The 10048-nt window shown below is 38.8% G+C and overlaps 1 pseudogene; it reads left to right on the top strand.

Moving 5' to 3' along the window:
- Window positions 1–5920: 5920 nt before the first annotated feature.
- On the top strand, window positions 5921–9910 carry LOC114908527 (annotated as a pseudogene).
- The last annotated feature ends 138 nt before the right edge of the window (window positions 9911–10048 follow it).

The raw sequence follows: 10048 nt of genomic DNA, 5'->3' as shown, positions 1-10048 counted from the left end.
AGAATATTTTAATTTCTCCTTCATTTTTGAAGGATAAATTTTCCAGATATAGAATTATTTCTTGACTGTTTTTTTCTTTCAACATTTTATGTCATCATACTGCCTTCCTGCCTCCATGGTTTCTGATGAAATTTGCTGTTAACCTTACTGAGGATCCCTTGTGCTTGATAAGTTGCTTCTTTTTCCCTTGCTGCTTTTAAGATTCTTTCTTGTCTTTGGCTTTAGCTACTTTGATTATAATGTATCTTTGTATGAATCTCTGAGTTTATTATATTAGAATTCATTGAATTTCTTGGATTTGTAGATCTATGTATGTCATTTTCATGTCTGTATTAATTTTAGAATTAGCTAACCAAATGCTACAATAAAAGCTTGTTATAAATATGGCATGAAATTACATAATGCCTATAGACTAATTTGGGGACAATCAATATCTTACAATATTGACTTCCAAGCAGTATATCTTTTCATTACTTAGTTCTTTATTATTTCTCAGTAGTATTTGTAGCTTTCAGTACACTGCAACTACATATCTTCACATATCTTGTGTTAAATACATTTCTTAGTTTAGATGGTTGGTGATATAAAGAGAATGAAATTTTTAGTTTGATTTTCCATTTCTTCACAGATAATATATAAGCACAGATATTTACTTTTGTAAATGAACCTTGAGTTCTGTGACATTATTAAATTCACTTATTCAAATAATTGTTTTGTCAATTTCTTAGGTTTCTCTATGTAAAAAATCATGTTGCCTGCCCAAAAAGAAAATTTTACATCTTTCCATTTCGTGCCATAAAGTCTTTTCTTAGCTTCTTTTTTCATATCTCTTTTGTCATCTATGTCTTTGCTGATATTTTATCTAGTTGTTCTATCAATGGAATGAGAGAAGTGTTACATCTTCAAAAGTGATGACAGAATTGCCAATTTTTAATCACTTCAATTTTTGATTCATGTGATATAAAGGATATAATTTTTTATGTCTTCTTCTTGAATTGACCATTTTATCATTATGAAATATTCCTCTTCATTTAAACGTGCATTGACATCACAAGAACAAAAAATCAGAGAATTAAAATTTGTAGTAAAGTCTCCAGGTAAATGATGCATTTTTCTTTATCTTCTGTTGATTTATTTTCCCAAGTTTTCTTTTGGCTGAGATTCTGTGACTACAGAAATCCATTTACTGTAGCAAATGGATAGCTGAATGTGTCATACTAAGCAATCAAAATAGAAGGCTTTGCATGTGCATGGATGTGTAGGTGTACATAGGCAGATCCTTTGAAATAGACCTTGAGAGATACTATGATAGACTCTAAAGAATGTGATGATTGATAAGACGTAGGTGGGAGAGGAAAATTTGGGAATGATGCCTAGACATCTTGTTTGGACATTTTAGTGGATAGTTATGTCTTTCAGCAAAATAAAAAATACAGAAGCAGCAGCAGGTCTGAGAGTGCAAAATAATGACTACAGCTTTGGACAAGTTAAGTTTAAAGTGTCTGAGGAGTATCAAGGTGATGTCCAGTAGACAGCTGGATATATGGTCTAGTGCTCAGGAGGGAGGTGTGGGCTGGAAAAGAGATTTGGAAGTCATCAATGTCCTGTCAAGGGCTTGTCAAGTGGAAACTCAAGTGAAAGCCCCAAGATTCATTTGATACCCAACAGACAAAATAAAATACCAGGAAATTCTTTGTGCAAATTGTGCATTTCTCTCTGAGAAACCACATTCCGATGGTGAAAAACTTTAGCGTTTTAAAGTTGCAGTCCCCCTGTGAAGTGCAGTTTTTGATACGTGATAGTACTGTCCCTGTCCCTCTGCCATAAAATCTATATTTGACCAGGTAAAGCAAAAATGGAAATAATAAAAAGAAAATAGTACACAATATTTTAACTTAATAAAACCAGCTTAGCTGTTTTATCCTGGACTCTGTAATTATTGACATAACTTTTAAGTAAAGGGAGTTACGAAAAACATTGGGAAGAGGAAGATTATAAACGTGTGTGTGTGTGTCTGTGTGGTTTTTTATTGTGGTAAAATACAAATAACAGATAATTTACCATTTTATTCATTTTGAAGTGTACATTCAGGGTATTAATTATATTCAGAGTGTGCAACCAACCTCATTATGGGAAATAACTGCTAAATGGGTACAGGGTTTCAGGTACGGAGACCAGTAGTTGAAATACACTGATACGTATTAAATGTCCTATTTTGTGATGTGACACACACACGTACACATACGTAATTTGGTTTTATCATCACAAGCCTATAGTTTTGATATTATTATCTCATTTTATAGAGCGTGAAATTAAGCCTCGAGAAGTGTCTTAAACACAAGGGCAGATCTCACTCTTGGAAGTGAGGGATTAGATCTCAAGCCTCTCCACTCCCACTTTACCTTGCTCTTTTTCAAGACAAACTTTTGCCTAAAACACATTCACTGTTATCTAGCTCCAGAACTTCTTTTTCTTCCTAAATGGAAACCCTGTACCCATTTAGCAGTTACTTCCTGTAATGAGGTTGGTTGCACACTGTGAATATAATTAATGTCCTGAATGTACACTTTAGGCTTCAGGTACAGAGACCAGTTGGTGTGAGTTAGACATTAACTGCCCAGCAGTTTTCCCCTGGCAGTGACCTCCCCTTGAGAGTTGGGCATTACCCCAGCGAAGTGAAAACAGTGGAATAAAAACAAGCAGTGAAACGAATGGCAAAGCTTTACTGTTCTTTCATGGCATAAGTTCAAGTTCATATGTAACACAGTATATATACAGAAGTAGACTTTGAAATGTGGTGAAGAGATTTAGGAGGATCTAAAAGACATCCACAGAATTCAGGAAGAAGTTGCTGAGGAAGTGCATGATTTAATCAGTAAGCAAATAATGAGGTTATAGTTGAAAAGTCAGAAGCAGGATGAGGCACCATATTGAGGAATTAGGAGAAAGATGAAAGATAGGGGGTGTGGAAGGCAAAAAAGGAAAGAGAGTAGGAGGGAGAAGATATTGATTTAGTCAGATTTAGTCATTCAACAAGTCTTCTTTTTGTAGGGAAAGCTGCTAAGTCATGTTTATCCAAAAGCCAGTGAAACAAGGTGGAAGGTCCAGCTAATCAGGAGAGTGACTTGATTTGTCAATTTCCTGGAGACAGAGCTTTAAAAAAGGAGGGTCCTAGAAGCTTGAGGGGGGGGTGTGTGACTGTGCATTTCAGAGATAAAGGGAGAAAGATGTCACCTATTGACCACAATGGTGTCATTAGAACTCTGCTCATCAATGCTTAGAACTAAGAGTAGATATTAAATTAAGTCAGAAAATCAACTTTTTGATTCATTGTTTATTCACTCATGTGTTCACTTGCTCATGCATTTATTTGTTTAATCAACAAATAAAATTTGAAAATCTATTACATGCATGGTCAAAGATATTCCAAAGGTTTTCTGTTAGGTGTTGGGTGATAGGAAGAAGGAAAGACAAAATTTTAGTGTGAGAGCAAGGGCCTGACCTAAATATAAGAAATTCAAGAATTTGAATCCATTTTCAGATGTACCTGAATGTGAAGACGGTAGGCTCACGTGAGCTTCCTCAAGTGTGCTGTTCCTACCCAGTTAGAACTCACTTTAAAAAAGCATCAGTTACAAAGCCTGGTTATAAGCTCTTTGAAACTTAAATCATGTTTCCTCAAAAACTCAATATCATGCATGGCACATTCTAATGTTTTCTCCATAAATATCTCATTAATCCCCAATGTGGCAGGGAATAAAATTACCAGGGTATTAAGGTATGCAGTGAACCTTCCCGTGATATCCTGAGAGTTCTGATTCAGAAATATGGCCTTAATTGGATTATAGCGTAGTTGCATTTAACTGTGGAAATTCAACTAAACAACACTGGGGAAAAAGTTAGAGTGGGGCAGAAATAAAAAAGGAACATTTTAAATAGCAAATGTTCCCATATGACAGTTTCTTCAAAGAGATGACGTCAAAGGATACACATGAGATGATGGCTTAAGGCTGTGGTGCCTTCAGTGTGTCTCATCCCCACGCACCTACCTTTCATAATGTGAATGTCTCCCACTGCTAAAAGTGATCCCTGAGTTAAAGATACACAGGGGGCTTTTTGAGTTGGGAAAGTTCTGTGTATGGAAGACAGAGCCACTGTTGCATCTCCTAGGAGCTTCATGCATCTTTAAGATTTATCTCTTGGAAATTTTTGGCTTCCTCTCCAATTATAATGGGTTTTCCAATAAGAAAATCTCTGTTTCTCCCTGAAAACTCCCACTTTCCTCCTTGATGACCCAAATTACCTGACTCTCATATCTGTATTTTTAGTACAACCAAAATTCTATGGCAATTCTGAGTGGTCCTCTGTGTTCTCCTTTTCTCAGTGACAGAAGCCAGGGGCAGTACTGTTCAGTTCTTTCCTATGTGCTTTCTTTGACCATATGTGTCCAAACTGATATTATCTCAAATACTAGAGATTTGACATTAGCACTGCATCTACATTGTGAGTTTAATAGATATCTGAGAACTAGATGAACTTTACAGTTCATAATAAGTTGCATCCTTTCTACAAGTAAATGTATTTTTCCTCAGGAATCAATTGTCTCAGTGGCAGGGTCCACTTGTAAAGGCCTCTGTATCAAAAGCAGACTCCGGCTCAGTCACTGAATCTGTTTGCTCATAATGGCAGCAAAAGTATAGGGATTAGGAGTGAAAGTACAGCCACTGCAAATGATTGTTGGAGAAAGGTCTTTATTTTGGATAGAATGCGGTAGGAAAATCTTTGACCCCTGGTGGAAGAAAAACAGTACCCATCAATAGACCTGGCATATAGCCTGTAGTTAGTAGATACTGCACTGGAGGACAGTGGGCCAGAGTAAAGTGGGAAATCCCGAGAGTGAAGAAGCCCACATATTTCTTGATGTGGATTAGTATATTTATTTGAATTTAAGTTAAAATCTATAATAGTGTTATTATTTTATGAACAACAAAGGAAGGTAAAGTATAGTCAACTTCCAACACAATACTTTCTGACATAGAAATTTAATTTATTTTTTAAATATAAATTTATTTATTTATTTTTTCGCTTTTGGCTGTGTTGTGTCTTCATTGCTGTGAGAGGGCTTTATCTAGTTGCGGCGAGCAGGGGCTACTCTTTGTTGCAGTGCGTGGGATTCTCATTGCGGTGGCTTCTCTTGTTTAGAGCACAGGCTCTAGGCACGTGGGCTTCAGTAGCTGTGGCCTGTGGGCTCAGTAGTTGTGGCTCATGGGCTCTGGAGTGCAGGCTCAGTAGTTGTGGCGCACGGGTTTAGTTGCTCCACGGCATGTGGGATCTTCCTGGACCAGGGCTGGAACCTGGTTCCCTGGCATTGGCAGGCGGATTCTTAACCACTGCACCACCAGGGAAGCCCTAGAAATTTTATTTTAGATGTATTTAGATATAGAGTTCTAATATATATCATGCTGCTCTATGCTGTAATTCTTTGAATATACAATATCGTCTGTTTCACTGCTCAGTCATCGTGTATTATTTTTGAGGACATTTTAAAAGGCAACTAAACTCAACGCATCTAGTATTAGCAATGTAAATAATACATAGAGCCATGATACAATGGATGGCTATGGCCAAGCCTGCACATTTCAGGCAATAACACCCTACCTCCCAAGTAGCTCCTGGCCTGCTGCCTGGATGGTGCATATTGAAAGAGTCCATTGATTTGAAGGGATATCAGACTTCAGGAATTTGTACTATGTGAAAAAGAAACATGAATCTTAGAACTTTTGAAATGGCAAAGATGAAGTAAAACAACCTCTCTGCTTTTATTGTGATGAACTTAACGAATGTAAGTGTAGCTGTACTCCAGTCAAATGATGTGCAGATATGTGGGACAAGAATTAATTCTGAAGAAATTGATTCGAACATGTCGAAATTTGTCACCATGACAGGAAAATCATTATTCCAAGGGATTTGCTGTCTGTACCTGGTAACAGATAGCAAGCTTTGCATTAGAGAAAAAATACAGAGATGCAGTGAAATCTTGAGCATCTAGAAGACATTCTGCCTTCTACAACGCGGATGGCTAACATTTGCATAGAGGGAGTGCATTGTATGTGCCAGGCTTTGTCATGCACTATTTCTGCTAAACTTCATAGCAATTTTATGAGTTAAGAATCACTGTTAGCACATTTTATTGATGAGGAACAGAGGTGCAGAAAGGCTAAATAACTCACTTCGTTAGCTAGTAAACAGAAGGTCACAATTCAAAATGCAAACCTGAAGCATTTCTCACTCTGCTATGCTGTCTCCTGGCAAGTTAGCCTGGGCTAGCAGCTTTCTCTTTACCTGCCAGATGTTCATAAATTAGGCATTTGTGAGTTGGGAAAACACTCCACAACTCTGGCTTTCTATCACAAGCAATTACGATTCTCTACTGGCTTCAGTGTGAAACCAGTGAATGCAGGTGCCCTCGGCATCAGAATATTCAAGAGTGAGTGGTGCAAGGCACTTGTTTGTTTTTCTTCATATACTCTTCCTCGAAGTTTTTAGTTGATGGGATTTTAAAATTATTTTTCAACTATAAAACTAATAGAGTTAACTGTTAAAATGCTAGTCAGTATAAAAGTATACAATGTAAAAACAAAAATGTTTCCCTCTCTTTTTGCCCACTACAAGGGTAAATCACTGTCAATACTTTGCTCTGTGTCTTATATGATGATTTTTAGATTCATATACAAATAAGGTGTAAGGCTTATAAAAATTATACCAAATTATTCATGTTGTTATGAAATGTGCCTTTTTACTCACCAATATAACATCAAAACAAAAATTATTGGTTCACGAATTGCAAAGAAGGATTAAATAATTAAACTATAGTATCAGAAGGTGGAGCTGGGCCTCATTTCCTGAAATCAAAATTTTGTACACTCTTCTCTAAACTCAGATTCTTGCATATTGCCAGCTGGATTGTCTCTCTCATTGCAAAGCTAATAATTTCTACAGGAAGGGGAATGAGGTTACCAAAAAATTCCCAGGTTCCCTTTTTTATTTCCACTTCAAAAAAAATCTATGGCATGACTTTAACTGATTCAGCTTGGGTTAGGTATCCATCTCTGGCTCAATCAACTGTATGTAAAAGTCCGGGGAATTATGACTGTCACATCCTTGTTCAATTACCCAAGTCTGGAACATTGGGTAATTGTTGGCCTACAGACAGAGAAATTAAAATATGCCAATTTCCATCTTAAACCACATTGTTGGGAGCAGGAACTGGGTGTGGTTTCAATAATGGTCTCTCCACATCTCTAAACAAATATTACAAGGATAAAAGTTATCTGGATGAGCAAAATGATAGGAATCCATTAAGCAAAGTATGAATGTACCGTGGATAATTTGTCATCTCTCTATGGATGGACATTCATCTTAGCTCATGTTCTTCATCATTATAAATATTTTTCATTATTATAAATAATGCTGCTGTGATCATCCCTGCACACATATCTTTGTGTCCATATAAGCGTTTCCATATGTGTCCATATAAGTATAATAGATTTATAAAAATGGAACTGTAAGTTAAAAGCACATGCATGTTTTAATTTCATAGATGCTGTGAAATCCCCACTGAAAGATATTTACACCAGTTTACACTACCACCAATGGTGATTGTTTGTGTACGTAGCAAATGCTCTAAAAACTATTGGATACAAATAACTAGAGGGAAATTAAGCACTTTCTTATGTGGATTATAAATCTGCCACTTCAAGATAAATATTGAAATTCCTAGGCTCTATTTTTATATAACTTCAGGTTATGTATTTCTGAGAGTGAATTGACAGTGAGTATGAATCTCAGTACTAAACTTTAGAAAATTCAGGGTTTATTTTCACCAAGAGAGGAAAGGCTATTTAATCTCAAGACTGAGAAAACATTCTACCTCATCATGGAATATGCTAGTGGAAGAGATGTGTTTGATTACCTAGTAGCTCATGGCACATGAAAGGAAAAGAGGCTTGAAGAAAATTCCACCAGAAAGTATCTGTTGTGCAGTGCTGCCAACAGAAGTGGGTTGTTTATAGAGACTGAAAGGCAGAAAACCTGCTCTCGGATGCTGACATGGACATCAAGATTGTAGACTCTGGTTTCAGCAACAAATTCACCTTTGGCAAACAGCTACGTAACTTCTGTGGCAGGAATTTTGCTGCCCCAGAACTACTCCAGGGAAAAATTTAAGATAGACCCGTGTGGGAGGTGTGGAGGCTGAGAGTCATCCTATATGCAGGGGTCATCTGATCCCTGCCTTCTTATCTCAAGAAGCCATGGGAGAAGTTACTGAGTGAAATATACCATATTCCCTTCTACTTGTCCATGGAGTGTGAAAACCTGCTCAAGAAATTTCTCATTCTCAGTTCCACCAAGAGAAGCACTCCCAGCAAGAGAGGCACTTTTGATCAAATTATGAAAGCTTCATGGATGAATTTGGGTCATAACAATGAACTAAAGCCTTATGTGGAACTGCTCTCTGACTACAAAGACCCCCCAGAGTTGATGGTGTCAATAGGTTACACACAAGAAGAGATCAAGTACTCACTGATGGGCCAGAAGTTCGAGGTGATGGCCGCCCATCAGCTCCTGGGACACAAGAGCATAGAATTGAAGGGCTGTACTATCGCCCTGAGGCCCCAGCCTTTACCTAATCTGACCAACAGCAGCAGTCCTTTCCCATCTCACAAGGTACAGAATAGTCTCTGCCAACCCCAACCAGTGGGGTGTCAGCAATAATGCTGGTCCTGCCATTTCCATCTCTAATTCTCAGAATACTCAGAGTAGCAGTGCAGAAAATCAGCAGCCTTCAGATGGCCAGGAACCAGAACAAAATGCTAGCAGCACAGTCAACTTGCCTGCCACCTCTCTGATTGTCTTGGCAAAGAAGAAAATAACTCCTGTTCCCTACACAAAGAGTGGCCTCTCCACCAGCAGAAATCAAAACAGGAATTCCCCATTTTTGGAGAGGGCCAGCTTCCACCAGAAAGAAAAGAGCCTGACCAGGCTAGGTTCTGGGGCCTCCACCAGCTTCTGCTTCTGCTGCAATTGACCCAGCCTTTGCCCTGCCTGCACTAGAAACCCATGACAGCCTTGGTGCAGCCCAGCCAAGCCTCTGGGTGCTGCCTCACAGACAGCAATGGCGAGGTGCCTCGGCACTGCCCCGTCAGCATGTCCCTGTGGCTTCCCACAATGGTGGAGCCCCAGACAGGAAATTCCTTCCAAGCTGAACAGCTCTGACATATACACAACCAGCAGAATTTGCCCTGTGGGAAGACCCGAGCCTCTCCCTCTGGCAACAGTCAGGGCCAGAAGAACTAGTGGAGACTCTCAAACTTCACCTGGTGGGCAGCAGAAGCAATGATAAAAGAATTTCAAGAGGCTAAGTGGTGCCCACTCTACTTTACATGGAGTATGAAGTATCACAAGCACATGGAGTCTGCTGGGAGATGTGCAAGGTCCTGTATGCAAACAGCTGCCAGTGTGAGCCAAACAAAAAAAAAATATTGGGCTGGCCAAAAAGTTCGTTCGCGTGTTCGTAACATCTTATGGACAAACCCGAACGAACTTTTTGGCCAGCCCAATACTTGCTGCTGTACATGCATAGTTCCCAGGGCCAAAAGGACTACATGCAGTGGAAGATGGTGGTGTGCAAAGTGCCACTGAGGTCTCTCAATATGTTTGACTTAAGTGGATATCAAGCATTTCCATGGCCTTTAGAAACGTTGCCTCTAACATCACCGTGGAGTTTAAGCTTGAAAAGGCTGCCACGACCCACCAGAGAGATAAGAGGAGAAGTAGGCTGGCTATAGCTGCTCTGCCCCCCGTGTGGACTAGTGTATTTCCCCCTCTGGCACTTCTCCTCTTCCTGTGACTTTCTGTGTCTTTTCTTCTATTTTTGCAGGGGAGAGGAGATTGGTCTACTGAAATAAAGACAAACCATCCAAATGGAAACACAACACACATCTCTCTCTCTCTCTCTCTCTCTCTCTCTCTCTCTCTCTCTCTCTCT

This window comes from Monodon monoceros, unplaced genomic scaffold, assembly GCF_005190385.1.
Source record: "Monodon monoceros isolate NGI ecotype Baffin Bay Population unplaced genomic scaffold, NGI_Narwhal_1 Super_Scaffold_4, whole genome shotgun sequence".
Classification (NCBI taxonomy): domain Eukaryota; kingdom Metazoa; phylum Chordata; class Mammalia; order Artiodactyla; family Monodontidae; genus Monodon; species Monodon monoceros.
This window is presented reverse-complemented; position numbering and strand designations above follow the sequence as displayed.